The sequence below is a fragment of the Lepeophtheirus salmonis genome, chromosome 11 (assembly GCF_016086655.4).
Source record: "Lepeophtheirus salmonis chromosome 11, UVic_Lsal_1.4, whole genome shotgun sequence".
NCBI lineage: Eukaryota > Metazoa > Arthropoda > Copepoda > Siphonostomatoida > Caligidae > Lepeophtheirus > Lepeophtheirus salmonis.
In genome coordinates, this window is record NC_052141.2 from 8,540,885 (window position 1) to 8,562,238 (window position 21,354).

Below are 21,354 nucleotides of genomic sequence, written 5' to 3' on the forward strand. Positions count from 1 at the left end.
TAATGGGATCAATTTGAGCCCTCTACCTCAATATGTTCCAAAGTTATGCTTGCTTATGTATTTGATCTACCTTGACCTTGAACTAGCAAAATTTAATGGTCGTTCACTGTGACATATATCTATAATCTTCCTACCAAATTATATCAAAATCGATCCGTAACTTTTGTTGAAATCATGGTGACCAACAGAGAAACAAACGAACAGAGACCAAAAAATATTATCCGTTCAACTTTGTTAGTCGTGGTAACTAGGAATTATACATATTCATGTTTGATAGATAGTCAGGTTTAAGACCTTTCTATTCGTTGGTCACACGATTGGTGACTATTCTGCTAAACCATTAAGTATTCTCTATAATCCAAAAAAACTGAATTTTCTTCAAAAACAGTACAGTAAGCAAGTCTCTTTGGAAAAGGTTGAGCGTGCGAATTCCGACCCAACGTGGAATGCATCATAACGTGTGATAAAATGCGGCTCTACGAGTTGTACTTGCAAACAGGCCACTAATCATCAGAATGGAGGGAGAAAATTTTAAGTGTAAAAATCATGCAGCATTAGTGAGGTACAATGACTTATCTAGCTGTTCCAAGCAAACTGGTCTATAGATCGCGCTCAATATTGGCATCATAATGAAAGATAGTTCTGTCGATCTAAAAAGATTTGTATTTTTTAAATCCCTTAAGTGAAGGCAAATTAAATTAAAAATTCCAAATACTTTTTAAAAGAATGTATATTCAAAATTTAGGGTTGGGGTTCGGTCTTGAAATCCTTGACCGCTATGAGACTGTTATGCTTTTTGTTTGACGTTTGACCTAGAAAGTAAAAAGAAATTCTGCAAAGTCTGGAGCGAAAAATCGGCTTCGAAACAATCATTTAAGACCGAACAGGAAAATATTTTAGTATTAGCATTTTAGTAGTTTAAAGTATTTAGTAAATTATTGGCTCCAGAACTTTCGGATCCAAATCCAAAAACATATTTAGACTTGTCTCAATGTGCATTTTACCCAAATGACGAACCTTTATAAATAGTAACCAGATCAAAGTTTCATTTTTAATGATAGCTTATGCCGTAACAATGAATAACCCAATGTTTATTACTATTAAAATATAATTATCAGAATTATTGTTATAATATCGTTGAACACGTCGTTTGCGATATATTGTATCACGCAACCTTTTATCTTCAAAGAAACAGAAAAAAGTAGCTAAACAATTCTCCGAACTATGGAATAATTATTCATTAATAGTTGGTAATTATTCACAGATTAGTAATAATTAATTAATTAATTTTAAAAACACTGTTTACAATATAAGATGAAGAAATATTGGTAGCTTACAACTATTTTTATGCATTTATGTGTTTGTGAGGTTGGTTAAAGCACTGGGGAATTGTATTATGCAATTCAACCGGGTGGTCCATTTAAATCTGAACCCTTAAATTCAAACATTAATAAAGTTTGAGTGATTGAAATTAATTCATATTTCGATATATTTAATCATAAGCAATTAATTACTCTAAACAAAAACAACAAAAAAAACTGAGGTGGCTAGCTTACGTACAATTAAAAAAAAGGACACTTGAACGCGATTAGCGAATTTCCAGTCCTAAACCAAGCATTTTGGCTTCTCCAGGACAAACGTCAGGAATTACGATACGTTGGAGAGGAAGAAGGGTTCTTTCAAAAAGGCCAAATTGGACCCGGAGGTTTCAAAGAAAACAGCCAAGTCTAATCCCCTCAAGTCCATTTAGGCCCATACACAAGATCTCGGAGTTTTACACCAGAAAGTCTAGTGATCTATTAAAAAAGGGGATAGAAAGAGTCGGATGAGGGGTTTAGAGGGCACTTTTGACACCAGCAATTAAATAAATTACAAAAATAATAGAAGGGGTTATATATTTATGACATCCAGTTGACAAAGGGGGGCACAGATTTGACTTAAAGAAATTGAATGAATGAGGGGGAAGGGCGTATGGGATGTTTCGGAGATCGCTACACTGCGAACTGATCAACAAAACCTTTTCTATATGAAGTATATCAGCACGGGCGTCTCTGGGGGAGAGCTGGAAAGGCTATAATCCCCCTCCAAAAAAGGAAGAATTTTTTTTTATGCTTGACAATTTTTTCGGTAGGTCGAAAATTATACTATATATGTATGACGTCATAAGCAATACTATAATATTTTAAGATCCGGCAAAAAAATCCCTCAGATCATTTTGATAATCCGTAAAAGTTCATGTACCCGAAGCCATCGCCATTTTGTACGTGTATGTAACGCCGTGATCTTTAGTCACAATGCTATAATTTTTTTTTTTTTTTTAAATGGAATAAGATTTTCGTCAAAATGTCATTATACTTTCTCTATAAAGATAAAATAGTAAATAGATTCTACTTCTTTGAGTAGGGAGGGATAAATAGTGACGACGGCATTCAAAGAGTAAGAAAAAAACAACTACAACTATAAGCGGAGGAGAGAAGCTTTTAAGATTCTTACCAAGTTGAATGCGATTCTTACGTCCCGGCAGAGACAACAGTAGAAGAAGTACTCATTCCATTTCTTACAGCTTCCTGCATCACTCCTAAAGAATAATAGAAATAAAATTTCGGAAGCGTGTGTTGAAAATAGCGTGATAATATATTTAGCAGTAGTTGTAGAACTCAAATATTATATTGTAACAATAGTTTAGTGTGTGTGTCTGAGTGAGTGTGTAACATCACAGAAGAAAAGAAGAAGTGAGCAGGAGAGGTGGGGGGAAAAGGAAAAGTTAAAAAGAAAAGGAAAAACTTCCCAGAAAATAAAAAGAATTACAAATTATGAAAAATCATCAATATGTAATAGTCGAAGAGAAGAAGAATGATTCAAATAAGAGTCTCGTATTTCCCCCTAGATTTGTCCCTTCCACTGGTTCTAGCCATAACACTATTCTTGTTCAAATATTGTAAAATAATCGTTCATCCGTTAGTTTGTGTTGAATAGTATAATTAATAAACTCATCCAATTATTTTATAATAAAAAAAAATGTTCATTCAAAAATGATTTTGTGGGACTTATTCTCTACTCAACACTTTGTTTATGACATCATCTAAGAAAAAAAACCAAAAAACAGTAGACATCCACCGCATAAAAATTCTTCAAAACTCACATATTATTTATGACTTTTTTATAAATAATTTTTTTTATAAAATAAAATAAGGTAAGCAGAATTTTATATTTGAATAAGTATTATGAAAATTGCACAAATGTTAATTAGTATTTTATTGTGTGTCATTTTTTTCATATCTTGACTCTAAAGAGAGAGAAATCCTGACTCAAAGTAAGCCCTGTCAAAAAATATGCACTTTAATGATGTGTAAAAAATAGGGGCATTCATTTTGGCATGAAGCCATTATGAAGTCAAAGCTTTTCATGCTAATTGTTTGCTCTATTGTCAAAAAATGGGAGATTATTTTAAGGATTTTGGTAATTTTCCGTGTTTGATTTAATTAAAAAACAATATAAAAAATAATTATTGAACTTGCCCGTCAGTACAAAAGCAAGTTAGAATAATTTTTATCAAAAATGTGGATTACATTTGTATTCTTGGCGAATTATCCGTCTTTTCTATGAACATATGATTCTTATCAACCCTTTGAGTGGGCCGTCAATTGCACTTTTAGTAGCCTAAATTGATCGTCATATTAAAAGAAGCCGAAATTCATAGAGATTATGTAATTAAAAGGAAAAGTTTTTATATACCTAAACTATAGATAATTTTTATTATACATCTACAAATAAACTACTCTAAATTGATAGTCACAATGAAAGAATGATAAATTAAGATGGCTTTTTAGAAATGAGTCATATTGGCGTAAATATTAGTCTCTTAAATTAAATAAAGATTCTATACGATCTTCACTCATATCATAAACTTCAACAATAAACAGATAATTGGCTCTAATATGTATAAGGAATTTGGAGCTGTATATATTTATGAAGTAAAAAGACATTAGTACATTAGTAGTCTGTCACCACAAAAGCAAGCTGGAATGGTTTTTTCTCAAACTTGAGTGTGTATAACATTTGTATTCCTTCACGAATTATCGTCGTCCATTTTTATCTAACTAATTTTTATGATTAATTATCTGAGTGCGTTGCAAATTTCACTTAATCCATTCTCTCTTGGCGATCTCCTATGGAATTACAAGTTATTTAAAAATAAAAAAATGTTTCGAATCAAAATCTTTTATAGACAAGGGACGTTAGAAAAGACCATTCAAAGTCCGAGACAGGGAAATACTGGTACGTATCGAGTTTACGTTTAGTTAGTAGCCTCTTTTGGAAGAGCACTCGCCAATTTTCAGCCAGATCAGTTTATTTCTTTCTGTTTGGCATTTGTTTGAATCGAGTAATTGGACGGAAAGATTATGACAAATTTCTTATGGATTCCCAAGGAATAATCCTTATTGACTATCTGAAAAAGCATAAAACTATTACAGGTGCATATTATTCATCGTTATTGGCCCCTTTGAAATCCAAGCTGCAAGAAAAACTCTCACAATTGTCCCACAAAAAAGTAAGTTTCCTTTGCAATAATGCACTTGAGTCGTTTTACCTTTCATTAATCAATGTTTCTTCGCCCATTTTTGGAAAATAACTCCCCTTCTTCGTTTCAAACGAATGCCAAACAGAAGAAAATACACTGATATGGCTGAAAGTTGGTGTGTGTTATTCTAAAAGGCACTACAAACTAAATATAACCTTAATACGCGCCTGTAGTGCCATCTCTCGGACTTTGCACGGACTTTTCAAAAATATCCTGTCAACAAACAAACAAATATTCATTTTTAATTTTGACAAGATGTATAAAATTAGGAGAGAAAGTGTAAAATTACCCTAAATTGATTGTACAATGAAAGAACGAGAAATTAACATATATCAATTGAAAGCCACTCTATTAGAGGTAATATAAGTCTCTTTAAACAAATAATGATTCTAAGCTATAGTTTAAGTTCTGGGGTATCTTCACTTATACCATAAATTTGTATAATAAGCTTATAGTTGAATCAAATATATCATATTTGAGATAAAAAATGCATTGCCCATTTGTGGCTTGTTAACACAAATACAACCCAAAATGATTTTTGTCAATTTCGATGAACAAATTATTCTTATTAACCTTTTGGGTATGCTGTGAATTGCACTTAACATTGCCTAAATGGATTGGTACTGTGAAAGGTTGAGAAATTGTCATATTTTACGGTTGAGGGTACTGTTTTTGGGCCGATAAAAAATTTAAACAATGGTTTAAATTCTTATAAATATTAATTAATTCCAGAAATTTTAAGCCTATATTTAACACAAATATGTCTTTGAAATATTGGGCTGAATATATACCTATATAAAGAAATAAAAGAAAACGAGATTTTCTTAATTTTTCTTCAAGATCATTTTTATGTTGACGTAACATATATATGATATGCTATGTTCAAGTATTGATTTGTACAAAATACAGTTTCCGTGTCTCATTAAGCTTTATCTAATTACATCATCATTAGTCTTTTTAATTAACAACTATAAAAAATGATATAGTAATCAAATATGTAATAGGTTGCGAAAAAAAAGTAATTCCGCATCTTTTGCTTTATTTAAATGCTTTTGAAGAAGTGTAACAATCATTTAATTTAAGTCAAATATGCTCTCTTTTGTTCGATAACTTGTTGCCCACGAGAATCCAACAGTATAATGCCCTTCTAGTAGAAGCCCTTTTCTTTATTTGTAAAAAACTAAGATAACCAATTTTCAAATGCCTCTATTTACGCCTGATTTGTATCCCCAAGCGCGTTGGCCAAGGACTGGATCAGGTGGTAGTCACTTCTGATCATCCCATCCGAGCTTGCAGAGCTTTTCCCGCGTCATCACAGATGTAGTCAGCCTGGCTATGTCTTTATGATGTCCCATTGTCTCCTATTCACCAATACTAGTCACATCTGTTGCCAAAAAGTATCAACTCCGTATACATAGTAAATTTTCTTGGTCGATTTCGAGGCGTTCTTCACGTAAAAAATGATCTCAATACTCTACGCACGATAATTCAAGACTGAACAGGTCAAGCGCAATAGTATCGTGAAAGCGTTTGTAGTATACAATCCCATCTTATCACCATTTTAAAGTATGATCCAATGTGACCAATAATGAACAAGATATAGTTAGTAAAAAAAAAAGGGCGAAAATACAAAAATGTTCTCCCCATAATCTGAGTAATATTTTATTGTATTGAAATGACACATATGTATATTAAACTATTGACGGGTAAACATATCTGTGGATATATGAGTTTTATATTTTAGTATATGTTTGATCAATATAGTAATTCCCCTTGTTTTCCCTTGTCGATGTTGGCTAAGTTTTTTGAGTAATGTAAATCCTTTCTTCATAATATGCAGGAAAAATAACAAATGAAATGCACTTTCTATTAAAAAATGATACCTCTAACGACTGGTTTTATTATATATCAGACACTAATATGTATTAAAAATTTGTTATTACCTCGTTATAGAATCTTATTGTCGTATCGTAGATAAAAATGAAATATTACAATCCAAATATTAAGATGTTTCTTCTTACTAACGTATTCTGTTTTTCTCGCACTTAATCTCTTTAAAAAAAATTGGACAAATCTAGTCATTTTCAGTTGATTTTACTCGGATACACATCAAATATCAGTGTTTATAATGGGCATGAAGTAGTGTTTCACGTAGGGGTTGATTCTTTTTTTATTCTTAATGTCATTTGACAGAGTTTAATAATGATTTGTTGTAAATTTGTTCATTTTATGCAGTAAAAAACTCATCTTTGAGGCCCCAAAATACCGTTTCTTTCAATTATGATGCAATTTATGATGTTAGTAAAATTACTCTAATTTTTTTTTTGCTTAGCTATTCGACAGACTCGCATATCATTGACGATTTTTTTCATCAAATTCATGATAAAAATGAGCTTAGAAGTAAGTGCTGGATTAAATAACATATCTAAAAATTGGTTTTTGAGTTTCCCAATAATAGTTGATTAGACATACCAAACTTTATTCACATCGGATTAACAATGTTTCAAAAATTGTAATAGTTCTTTGAGGAACAGTTACCGTGTGGTCCATTGAAACCTGAGCACTTGGCTAATTCAATAATGAATTAATGTTGAGTGATTTAAATTAATTCATATTTCGATGTATTAAAGCATAAGCAATTAGTTTCAAAACAAAACAAGCTTGAGATCTCTAGGTTACGTACACGTAGAAAAATGACTCTGGAATGAGATCCACAAATTTCCATTTGCGTCTCCAAGACCATCATCTACGCCGTCAGCATGTCCAAAGCGTTGGAGAGAAAGAAGGACTCTGTCAAAGAGGCCAAACTGGACCTTGAGGTCTTAAAGAGCCCAGTCCAATCCCATCAAAACCTAGTGGACCGTTGCAAGAGATCTCGGGGTTTTACACTTAACTGTCTATAGAGCTATCAAAAAAGTGGGTAGAAAGAGCCTTGTGAGCGTAGATTGGCCACTTTTAATACCAGCAATGAAAGAAACACATCTCCTCCGTTGCAAGACTCTTTTGAATGTGTTTTTTTCTGTAGGCCTTCTGCCGCCGCGTGGAAACTATCATTAATGATTAAGAGAGCTCAGTCAAACATCTATCTATTTTATTCATTTTGTAGAAATTATAAAGAAGATGCTCGAGTATCCAAAGAGCATAGTCTATAATGTCTACAACCACTGCAACGAAGAGGGGGCATATAAGAGAAAAGTTAACAAGTCCCAGATTTATAAAAAACGAACTTCTATATTCGTTGTAAACCTGAAATGGTCTGTGAAGGAATCTCCTGGGACTTTGATTAACGTGCATGCCAAAAAGCGCCAAGTAAGCTGTGCAACAGTCTCCACGGCCATGAACACTCCCTGAGGATGAAGCCATCCTTACAAACAAAATAATGGCCACCTGGGCTTCCTTCGTAAGACAATGGCTGAACCATTTGAAGTCCCATTATAACCAAATCATCTTTTATTCGGATGAGAAACAATGGCCTGTCCACAGATCCAACAAAATACAGAACGACAAATTATTGGCCATAGAGAGAGCTAATGTCACCACGTCTTTAAAACCAAGTTTTTGACCACCATCATGACCATTTGGGGCATTAGGAGCAACGGTAGTGTCATGCCCTCCATCTCCTTTCAGCCAAAAGAGAAGGTAGGAACCGATAGGTACTATGAAATCCTGTTTGACCAAGTGATACTTTGGGCGAGAGATAAGGCCAATGGTTACGAGTTCCTGTTTCAACAGGACTCGGCCCCTCTCGATAGGGCTGTGAAACCGAGCACTTGTAGAAAGAAGAGAAGGTACCCTTTTGGGAAACACCAGACCAACTACCCCGATATCAACAATATCATCAACTAGTGGAATAATGTCTCCCTTCCAGACATGGCCAATGCCTGCAAATCCTTCAGTGCTCGTATCGAGCGAATGATTGGCGAAGATGTTTGACAATTTTTTTCCTTTGTACTATTGGAACTTGTAAATGAAATTTCAAACGTATATTTCCTTCCTTATTGATCAGGATGTGGTTAAATGTTGTCCAGATTTACCTTAACGATCCTTTATAGATTTTGTTTTGAGCATGGATTTGTCACATTTCATAATTTTTTCAATCATAATTATCATTTCAAATCCTGCGAGCTTTGCTGTCATACTTATGCATCCTATCAACTGACGAGACGTGCCAGACGTTACAAAGAATATATAGATCGTTTTCATCTAATGTCAACAATGTAGATGTCGGCTAATTTGTGGGCTTAAACAACCATGTTTATTATTGGTATTATTAATAGTGATTGGACGATTTAAAAAAAAATCCTGATTTTGATACGATTTTAGTAAAAATAACCAATGCCGATTCTTTAATATTTTAAATAATATTTAAAAAATAACATTTGGCTACAAGGAGCGTCCACAGGATTATATTTTGGGGAGTGGGGGTGGCTTGGTTTTTATAGGCCATGGCTATTCTCAAAAAAAGAAAAAAAAAAAATTCAAAAATTTGCAACTGTTCTCAAAAAAAAAAAAAAAATAATATATCGAAAATGAAATTTGAAAATAAAAAAGTTTTATAATAAAATTTTTTGGGAAAAAATTTCAAAAAAACATAGTTATTTACTGAAATTTATATTTTTCGGCAAATAATTTTATTAAATTTCAAGGATTTTATTTAAATATTAAATTTTGTAGTTAATATCGAAATTTTCTTAATTTTTGAGGGGGCTATATTCTTCATAACCTGGAAAAATAATGGATAGTTAAATTAAAGTAATTAATAAGAATAGGAATTGCAAATTAAACATTATTTTCTCGATGCTGATCCCAATTCTGATTCAAGAAAAAACACCCGATTTTCCGATTCCGATTAATCGTCCAATCGCTAAAAATTAATAACTAACTTGTTTCATTTAAAGGATTTTCTTTTATTAGTAAATAAGAATTGCAATGTTTTGCATGAATATTATTTAGTTTGATTAATCATGGCTTGGAGAACGGCACTCATCTCCTCACACTTTCTTCTGGCTTTGACTTGGGAATCAATAATACACTTTCTTAAGAACTTGAGAAAACGCCTATCCTTTGAGATTCTGAGCGAGCTAGTCCATTAGTCTTATCTCAGAAGGGGAGCATCCGGCGGCATTCCGAACAATATGACGGATGGACTGTGAGCAAGTTGTAACTATTCCCTTTCGTCAAGAAGTTTTGTTTTTTAAACTCATTCTTAATAGTTTGTCATATGGAAGATTCATTATTAATCGCTTGATTGTTTAAACATATTTTAAGGATTTAATAAGATTAGTCCTAATCGTATTATTAGGGTAAAAGTCAAATTTGTTTAGTCAAACGTTTACCAAATACACTCGTTTTTATTAAAGTGGTTTATTTTGGATATGTGTTGTGTTACGTTTTTTTTTTTGTTTGTTTGATTAATTGATTCATTTTTAAGCATCACGCAATATATATTTATTTAATTACATCCAAAGCCTTTTTCTGTCTATATATATATATACTTTTTTGCATTTCTTATAATGTAACTGCATTGAAACCTTATCTATTCGTAGAATCAATACACCCACTTTTAAAATACAACCATTTTCAAATCTTCAATTAATAGGAACATGGCAGGGAACTGGAAAAACCTTACTCACAGTAAAATATAAATGACTCAATAATATTGGATGAGTTTTGTGAACTGATGATGCATGCTTCATGCAGTCAACATAAAAAAACAAGCTGTAACGAGTTGTCATAAAATTGAACGTGAACTACATTTGTATTCTTATGCGAAGTATTCTGAATTTCTATCAAAAAAAGATTATTATTAATCGTTTGAGTGTGTCGCAAATTGTATTCCTAAAGTTTGCAAAATTGATTGTCACATTTAAGTAATGAGAAATTGGTAGACTATATGTTTGAAAAGAGCCATATCCGGAAGAATATAAGTATTTTCAGCAAAATAATGGACTCATACAGCCCAATGATATGAACGCTAACTATGTCTATGATTAAAATATATACTTTTTTTAATAAGCTGTTGATACATTCTACTATTAACCCTTAATCCTACATACAGGTGTGCACGTTTAAAACTGAACACTCCTTTAAATTTTACGCCATGCACATATTTGTGATTTTATTCAGTTGAAACCGACTTATATTTCGAGGCAAGGGTCTTGACTAGTTTTAAACAAGACTCCCGCAAAATCTAAATAGCAACAGTGAAACAACAGTCGATAATATGGAGAGACGTCGAGTCGCAATTTTGGAATTTGCCGTGCGGGCAAAAACTCCCACTGAAATTGTCAAGGTTATGAACTGCAGCCGCACCACCGTTTACAGCGTGGTAGCCAAAGGGACTCCTGAGCCGACCACAAGATCTAAGTAAAGGCCTCGAAGGTCGGACAAAATGGTTGCTGCCGTGAAAAAGTATGTCGAGGACAAGAGAGGCAAGGTCACCGTCAGCGGCCTCTCCAGGGAGTTCAACGTCAGCAGAAGGACCATGGACCGGATAGTTAAGAAAGATATTGGTCTTAAGGTCTACAAGAAAACCCCTCGTCAAGCCCTCAAGCCTGTAGACAAGTAAAAACGCCTAAGATTTAAAGGAGTTTTCAGTTTTAGGCGCGCACACCTGTAGTATTAAAATAATTTTTTGTGTGTGTGATGTACTTAGAAAAATAATGATAAAAATGTATTTATTTCAAAAACGGAGATAAAAACAGACTTTAAACATAACAGTTGTTTATAATTTTTAGTTACGCATGTAAGGCAATGTTTAATACTGATTCCATGGGCTCTAGAAGGCATGTTTTATTTTTCCATATGAGTTGATCTTTTTTCATAAAAAAAGATCGAATCCCCGTGTCTCAAAGTTCTTTAAATGTGTGGGTCGTAGATTCGAAAATGCACGTAAAAAGTAAAAATCCATAAAACAAGTTATTGTACAACAGAAACCGGGAGAACGTATATTCAATACAAATTAAAAAGTGAATTAGGAAGAGGATGACCGAGTTAATTTTAGTATGTATCTTCAATCTTCATTATGATTAAAGAAGGAACATGGCAAGTTAGCAATGGCAATGAAAATAAATAATTAGAGGGTCAAACATTTGAAAAATTGTTTTATATTTACCAAAGTCTCACATGGTCAATTAATTATATGTTGCATTTTCAAGAGTGTCAAAAGTGGGTGCAGGTTTGATTATATATACATCAAATGAACAAAAATAACAAAAAATGGTGTGTACAAGAACGTTTTACGATACTAAATTTACCTATTATATAATTATAGTCTATAGTAAATCGTTTCAAGTTAGAATTTTATCATAAATGAGCTAAATATCAATAAAATATTTTAATTTTTTCATTGGTCCTCTTTAAGATAGTGTGTTCGTGCTAGTAGCGTTTAAAAATTTAAGAGTACAGTTAATTTAACTGTACTCTTGATAATTTTTAATATGGGAATAAAGTATTTGTGACTCGTTACCCCATCAGCAAGATACAATTAATTTCATCATAATTGAGTGTGGATTATATCTGTTTTCGTCCACAAATTATCGTCAATTTAAACCAACAAACTCTTCTTATTAAACCTGTATTGAAATTGATATATTTTATTTGCAAGAGGCCATATTGGGGTAATATAATACTTTGAAATTAAACAAAGGCTTTATAAAGTAGCAAAACTCTCCACACATTCAAAAAAGTTAAATTGAATGACCATTATTTTCTCAAATATGTTTATTACATTACAAATATTGTGTACAAGGTTTGATTTTGTACAAATTACAATTTGGGTTACACAAATTCTACACGTGGCAACTTGTACACAACATGGTTACACGAATAATAATGATTGATGAAAATTGTGAGTGGATTTTGGGTATTTAAAAAAAAACAAAAAAAACAGCTGGTAACCCTGCCAGTTTGAAAAATATTAATTTTGTATTCTAGATTGTTTTTAGATTGAGGGACCAAGATATTGTCGTTGATATATACTTGAGATTAATATACTGTTATATAGAGTAGTTATTTCTGTAAAATATATGGTTTGTCAACACAAAAGCAAGAAAGAATAGTTTTTGTTTTTATGTCATTTGTATTTTTCAATGACAAATCGTCATAAGTTATTCATATTAACCCCTTGACTGCGTCACAAATTGCACTTAGAGTGTCTAAAATGGATTAAGTAAATCAAAGTAACATAAATTGATATATATTATTAGAAAGGAACCATATTGTTGCGAATGAGGGAACTTTGGTGTACATAATTTTGACGTACTCATCAGCCTTCTGCCTGTGTCCTAAAAGGAACAACACAGAATTCACAGCCCTCTTCTGGGATGCAACCAGTCCTAACGTCATCAATGAAGCTGGGTGTTTGCTGGTGGAAAAAAAAAATAGGTGCTCCTCTACAATATACCCTATATCACTACTTGATCATTCTGCCTGTCGAAGACTGAGACAAGAGTAAATGTTTTCTCATCAGACAAGATCACAATGAGTCCATTGGGTCCCATGAGATGGTTCAGGATTTTTTTGCACGCTTCGAATGGACTATTCTCTACAGTTCTGTTAATAGAGACCACGGAATACAAGCAAAGAGTCTCTCCAGTCTTTTTTAGAGCCTTGGATACCACTGATAGAGACTCGTTTATCTTCCTGGACAGGTGTTCAGCTTATTCCTGAAGGCCAACTTCAGGTAGTTGACGGACATGGAGGGTTTTTGCTTGCTCCTGGACAGTGTTTGGGGCCCCTTCCCGACCTTCAACCGCATGGTTACATTGTAAATCGTATTCCTCAATGCCCCAGTCTGCTCTCAGAAGGCATTCTCGGACAATCCTGCACGGAGGAGTGCTGTTTTCTCATTCTTCTTCCTGTAACTTGTACCCATGGTGGCGACTATGACAATGTTTTTCTAAACAATCGACAGATAATTATGTGTTCTACAATATTTTTCATCTGAACATTGTAAAAAATCACCCTTCACCGCTCAAATTTACCATAATAGAGATGAGTTAATAATAACGGTTGGCCTAATATTAGTCTCTTAAATCAAATAAGTATTTTAAGCTTAGCTACAATTCTTAAATAACTTACCTCATACAAGTAATTTGAATAATAAGTGTATAATTGACTCAAATATGTCAATCAAAAAATTGGGAGTTTCTGTATTTCTTAATTTTTGTTCGAGAATGTTTTGATGTTAACGCACTACACTATGCATATATATCCTAAATTTAGAAATAAAACAATAAGTTACTATAATATAGGTCAATAATCAGTGGATATCTTTTTATTATTAAAGTGCAAAAATATTGCGATAATGCTAATTTGTTTTAAATCGGTCACTTCATGGATATTTTTATAATTCGTGACATGTGCATCGTGATAGCTGGTTTCAAGACAGGAATTAAAGTTATACGACAGTAGTGATGTAGACAAGGTGGGTTTCAAACTCTCAACTTTGAAAGAATTATTATTCTTAAGCTTGAAAAACCGAAACCCAAGATAATAATAATATATAATCGCTAATGTTTGAATACAGAAAGGGAAACTGTTCCCAGGAGCGTCCACTGGATTATATTTTCAGTGAGTACGGTTTTTGAAATTTTTTGGAAAAAAATTAAAAAATATTTTTTTTTTGGGAAAAAAATGGAAAAATTACTTTTTTTGGAAAAAAATTTGAAATATTACATATTTTCAAAAAAAAAAAAATCAAAAATCCATAGCTATTTAAAAAAAAAAAATTTGTCGAATTTTTTCAAATATCCATAGTTATTTTCAAAAAATTCAGTCTTTTGGACAAAAAAAATCAAAAATCCATAGCTATTCACAAACAAATGCCATTATTTGCGAAATTTTTCCAAATACCCATAGTTATTCCATAAAAATTATTTTTTAGGCCAAAAAAATCAAAATTCCACAGATGTACAAAAACCATTTTTCTTACAAAAAAATTTAAATGTTCAATTTCTTAGGATTTTTTTTTCAAAAATCCATTATTTCATATATTACAACTTTTTCCAAAAATTGTAATAATAAATTACATATTTTAGTAAAAACCAAAATCTCCTTTTTTTGTTTGGGAGGGGGGGGGGCTACAACCTCTCTAGCCACCCCCTGCAGATGCCCTTGGCTCCTGTTCCCAAATAATGAAAAGAGTTACATGCTCAAATATCCGAATGCTTTCTCAACCCACTCATTTCATCTTCGAATGATGATAAGAAGAAACGATGAAAGACGATAATTTGATCCCCCACAAGTGATATTTAATCATCCCCGTTATGGGTACTCTTATTTTAACCTCCAAGTTACGTTTATTTCCCTCCCTTTGGTCACATTGGCAACTAGATACATTAGGAAGTCCAAAGAAGGATAATATATTCTTAATTATAAATATATACCTAGTCCAAATGATGTTTGTGTGTCTCAAGCCTCTAGCTCAATGATAAAAACCCATAGAGGAGACAGATGGATTCCGTTGGCAGTCTATCATAATTGAGCAACAGTATATCTAAAATCATAAATCTGTACCACAAATTCAGGTGGAGTAAGATTATTGGTATAATCAATCTGAGTTTTGCTAAGCCTAAGGTACTACAAGCCTTGTTCACTCAGAAGCTAGAAAGCCCAAAATTCAATCCAATAATAATACCTAAATATCCTGCTCCAAAATTCTGGAAATGGTTGTTACACGTTTGAAAACCCAAATCCTGACCAATTTCCCTTATTCAATCCTCTAATGAGGATGAGTAGGAAGAATAATAGATGATGATTTGATGCGTCACAAATGATACCAAATCGTCCTTATTATAGAAACTATTATTTGAATCTTAAGATCAGGGGCATCGATAGCTTTTATATAGATATATATTAGACCTAAAAATGATTATCACCGTTATATTGTAGCAAACGAGTTCCCTTTGTTTTTCATTATTAATTAAGCCCTTTCATCATTAAGATGAGAGGATTTTAAGTTACTGTATATATATAAAAAGAATTACTATAAAAGGTCGTATACAAATAAATACATTATCAAACTCTTTACATTCAGAATATATTGATTTATTTTACTTGTCCTCACACGTACTATAATATAGCCTTTAAATATAAATACAGTTTGTGTCCTTTATAGGTGCTCAACCTATTAGACCTAGGAGTCTAAAATTTTGAATGGGAACGTGTCTCTTTTGAACCTGGAAAAGTTAACCCAGGGAGTGCCAATTTTCGGGGGGTCATATAAGAGGGGCCTTATGGCATACCCGTAGCGGAAAAACTGTTTTTTGCAAATCAAGAAGACTAGTTAGGGGGTTGAGTTTTAAATCACAAAATGATTGGCGTCTCAAAAACAACTATATGAACAACTACGTTTTCTAAATTTATTCAAAATCAAAAAAGTTATTGGGACAAAAAGAAATGGGGGAAAATTGTAAAATAAAAAATTATTGCAAAAATGAACTTCTATTGAAATACTGGATTTTTAAATAAAATAAAGTTTGGAGAAAATTATCTAGGGCTTCCTTAGTATATATATTTAACACATAAAAATGAATTCTTAACTGAAATATCTGCAATTTTCTGAATAATTTTTGATTTTTTTCCTCTGTTTATTTTCATTTAGATGAAATGCCACAAAGCTATACATTTTGTAGATAGTATCTTTGACTTTTTCTTACAATATTAGTATTTACAATTTCCGGAACATTTTGTTAAATAATTTTTTCAATATTTTCAAAAATTAACCAGTTATCGATAATTATTGTATTCGACGACATTATTCTCTATAAATATTTTATTCTTAAAAAAAACAAAAAAATATTGCTACAATGTCAATAAGTACACTACTCTTTTGCTAAATTAGTACAATTTATTTATTTTTTCAATTTTCTTCGCGAATTTAGATTTGCCAATTTTTTTACAAAAATAAAAAATTAACTTATGTTATCTAGACACATATTTTTTTAATGCATATATGTTTGTATAATATTAAAAGTTTACACCACATTTTTTTTATTTCTTTAAATTCATAATAACAGAACTAGGTTTCATGAGCCAATTGTAAAAATTATTTTGGGGGTTGCCTTGATGAGATTTTGGGGGTTACTTTATTTAACCCGATTAATATTGTGTGATTAGTAGACTTAGGATTTTGGTGCAATTTTTGTAGCCAAAATAAGCAAAAAAAGAACCTTATAATTTCGAAAAATGAGTAACCAAAATACCAAATAGGGCTTTTAAAATTTAAAAAAAAATACAGTTTTACAAGAATCATTTCAAGTAATCGGTATTGTTTTATATTTAAGATAATTTATTCATAAATTTTGCAATATTATAACGACAAACTAAGATTTTTGAAAAAATTTCTTCTGCAAATTTTTATAACTTTGTTATCCAGTTTATGTAATGGGATGTCTACTGCTAAAAATGCCTTAATTTAATTTTCTTAGCCGATGAAAAATGAATCCGATTTTATTAATATTTAGCTTATTTTTGTTAAAATTCTAAGGTCTTACAATTTATTATTAACTATTATTATATAATTGGGAAATTTCTACTGTAAAACCTCCTGGTAAACAATTTTTTTATTGTTTTCTGTCCATTTGATAATAATATAATCAATTTTGCAATCCCTTTTGACACTCATTGAAATGCAAAATATAATTGAATTTGTGAAAATAATGACTGCGGCAAATTTAAATATATTTTGCAAATGTTTTACTCTGTGATTTATTTATTGTCGTTGCCATTGCTAACTTGCCATATTCCTTGTTCGACCAAAATAAAGATTGAAGATAGATACTAAAATTAACTCCATCATTATCTTCCTAATTCCCGTTTTTTAATTTGTATTTAATATCTCTTCTTCTTTTTTCTGATTATGCAATAATTCGTTTTTTTCTGTTTTGATTGTTTCTGCATTTTTGAATCAACAACTCATATGTGTAAAAAAAAAATTCATACACGGGGAATCGATCATGTTTTATTAAAAAAAAATCAACTTATTAGCTAAAAATTAAACTTGCCCTAAAGAGCCCAGGAATTTGTTCTATTCAGAATTAAGCTTCATGTTACATACGTAAATCAAAATTTCGAACAACTTTTATTTTATGTCTAAAGTCCGTATTTGTCTCATTTTTTGAAATAAATACATTTTCATCAATGTTTTTCTAAACGGAACGTACATCACACACGCACATAAATTATTTCACTACTTTGTAGGATTTATAAGATTGAAACAAAACTTTGGGGGCTTAAGATACAACTATTCCACTCCCTTTGATGACATTGTTAAACATGCTAGGATAAGTAAACACAATGAGGAATAATTGTTTCACACATGATGGCATTATTCATCTAAAGGATTCATCAATAAGACTAACTATATCACTAAAAGTAGGAACGTTTTCACACTGTTATTAAATACTATCATTTAATATAAATTTTGCACGCATTAGATTACCAAGTCCAAACTTTTTCAAAAACTTATTTCTTTCACAGTATAATATAATAATTACTATAAATAAAAAATATGTTCGTTTGATATTGCGTTGTAATGGAAAGAGGGATAGTTTTTGCAAGATATGTGCAATTCTGTTAATATAAATCATATTTGGATAATACACCCATGACATTTTTCAAAAACGACTGAGAGTCCCAAGGACTATATGTAATGAAAAACACATTAGTTAATCATAGCTTACAGACCGTTGGGAAGATGGAACTAAAAAAAGGATTTTTGGTGCATCCTGTTTGAGAAGATCCACGATCTTTTCTTTTTTTTACAACTGGCTATATCTTATAATGACTCACTCTCCTATATTCAGATGTATTTTTGTATGTATAATTAGTAATTAAAGTCGTTCATATTTTGGACCTCTAAGAAAAAGAAAACAAAAAACAACATGAGAATGGGAAGAATCTATTGGAAGAGAGCAGATTGGATGTGATGACGTTTCTTTAGATCATCTACAATCAGCTGTGACAAGAAAAGAGGGGGGAGAAGGAAATAAACAAGGGCATTGACCAGAATAACTCTGATTTTGATCACCAATTCTACTCCGAGTCTAACAAGGAATTTCAATTATAACTACACAACAGATCCTCAGAGTTACTCTTTGTCTATTATGAGTAGACACAAATGTTCAATTAGGTTTAGAATATATCTGAACGTAGAAGGAATAGAATTGACCAATCAGGAGTCAAATAATAATGACAATAGCTGAGGGAAATAAAATTAATTCTTCAAATTACTTATTCCCAAAAATCGGGCCAGCCAAAAAGTACACACGGTTTATTATCATTATATATAATATATGTTCCGCGGGTATGTAAAAATAATAGAAAAAGAAAATTAACGTGGACACCCTGATAATTTGAAGAAGGTTTTGGAGGTGAGCAGCTGAGCTGTCATGAATTTTAATTCGATCATCTGCAAGGAGTCGTGAGAGAAAGGGAAACAATGGACGTGTATAGTATATAGACTAGAATTACTCGGATGTTGATCCTCAATTTTACTCCGAGTACATCTAGGACTTATAACTCCCAAGGAGCAAACCCTCATTGTTACTTGCCGGCATTTTTGAGCACACGCACTATTTATTACTTTAAACTTAGATATCCCCACTTTAAAAATGAAATAATAATTAGAACAGCTATAAACATCCCTTTTCAGATTACCTACTAGAAAAAGCCACTCCCTCTTTCTAGGGCATGCATTATGCACCTGTAATCATTAGAGTGTTTGAAAATAAAATTATCACTTCTACCATTTTGGAAATATTCTTTTCCTAATGCAAAAAAAAAAATAAAAAAAATACAGTCTAGATTTGTTGGATTGCCTAATTTGGTTATAATCACTCATCCATTCGCCAAAATTACAAATATGTAACAAGACTTAATGAACAACTGGGCATTTCTCATATCAATATTTTATTATTGCATTAATATACATTCCTGTGCATTCAAGATTGTTGAATAGTGAGGCAGTAAGATGATATAGTTGTAAATTATAAGCCTTCTTCCCTGTGCAAATATTTTTTGTAGCTGTTAATCTATGTGGTGTTTTTATTTGATTTTGTAAAAATACTATCATTATTATTTAACGAGTGGTTGTAATCGGCGTTACTCGGAGTAATTTTGCACCAATGTACAGAACTTTTTTTCTCTAATAGTATAAATTTATATTATGGATATACAGGATAACTCCCCAACAAATCCTCAGACACTTACTTCCTCATTCATGATCACAAACACACATGGTCACACTTTATACTTTTCTAATAAAATAATTTAAGTTATCACTATGTTGTTCAGGCGATCAATTTTCGGTTATTAAAGCACAATTTGCAGCACATCCTCATTACATAATTTGATCTATAGAAATAGTAGATTTATTCGTCGTATCAGAATACAAAAGTAATAGACAATTAATTTCAAGAAACATAATACCAGTTTGCTTTTTTGTTGACGGTACACATATATGGTTATATTTAAATAGAAAGGGCTAATTAACAATAATCGACGGTTGTTAAAATTAGGCTTGTCTATTTTTCTACTTGCCACGTGAAAAATTAACTAGCTGAGGAGTTAACAATGTATGTACTAGGTATATTTAAATGGATATTTGATTAGCTTAGATTTGAAGGGAGAGAACCCCAATACAATACAATATTTTCCAATCAGAAATAAGGATACATAGACCTCTATAGAATATGGTTAATATATTTTGGTAATGAAATTCTGTGGCGCCCTTACAAGCGTCAATTTTCTTTGAAAACATTTCCAAACTACGCAAAAGTGATCAATTGCTAAATTTGTCTTTTTATATTTTACTTACAAATCAACCATTTCAATGTCTATTGGCAGACAGTAATACTCATAATTTGAATTCAAATTTTCTGTATTTATGTGGTATTTAAGGTGAGCATTACGTAGGCAAATTAGTTATATACAGGCCACACTACAATAGACTCACTGAGTTTTTTTTAGTAGCCACTGTCTAGTTTGTCTGGCGAGCCTTGCTTATTAACCTTTTTTAATATTCCTTTTTGGACAGATGGAGTTGCACTGATTACGTATTAGAACATACTTACTCCATCTGACGTAGGAGTGTTCTTTGAAGTCCAAAAATATTAAGAATATTTTCTTTTCTAGTAATTACCAGAACGCGAACCTACGCACTTTGAGTTGAAGAGAAAAAATTCTGCCGAGTGCGTTCTTCATTGAGCTACGTCCTTCCATTCCTTTTGTTTTTCATTTTTTGTGTCAAAAAAATTTGATTTTAGATAAATTTTTCTTTTGACAGATGTTCATGGATATTGACGTTTTAATCTTATATATATATATATTTAAAAAAACAACTATGGATATTTTTTTTTTACAAAATGTAATCAGATATAAACCTGTTTTGCATCTTTTGATTCGGAAGGGAGTCGAGTGAACAGTAAATTCAACGAAGTAAAAAAGAACCTATGGTTGATTAATATTTATCTTGTTATAAACATTGTAAAATAAAGGATTTATTAATATTATTTTTATGGCAGAAGTCGGTAGTAAAAATAGATCTAATCAATTTAACTTTTTTTTGTTTTTTTACTAATAAAGGCACCTCAGGGAATTGGTTATGAAAGAAACCCAAATAAAGAAAATTTTATCTTATCATTATTTTGATTTTGAGTAGATTACTATAGGTAGAAATACTCATTTGTTCAATATACATAAACGTACAAAATGGCGACCGTTTGTACTGAGTGGTCCATTAAAATTTGAACACTTTGAATTATAAAATT

At 31.5% G+C, this 21,354-nt stretch overlaps 1 protein-coding gene across 2 annotated transcripts in view; it reads left to right on the forward strand.

Annotated features, from left to right (window-relative positions):
• The first annotated feature begins 2,517 nt into the window (after nucleotides 1-2,517).
• Nucleotides 2,518-21,354, forward strand: part of LOC121126195 (uncharacterized) — a 123,659-nt gene continuing 104,822 nt past the window's right edge. For both annotated transcript variants that reach the window (XR_011782193.1, XM_071891702.1), the window contains exon 1: nucleotides 2,518-3,193. The gene's annotated coding sequence lies outside the window, so the exon portion shown is untranslated. The remainder of the gene's footprint in view (nucleotides 3,194-21,354) is intronic.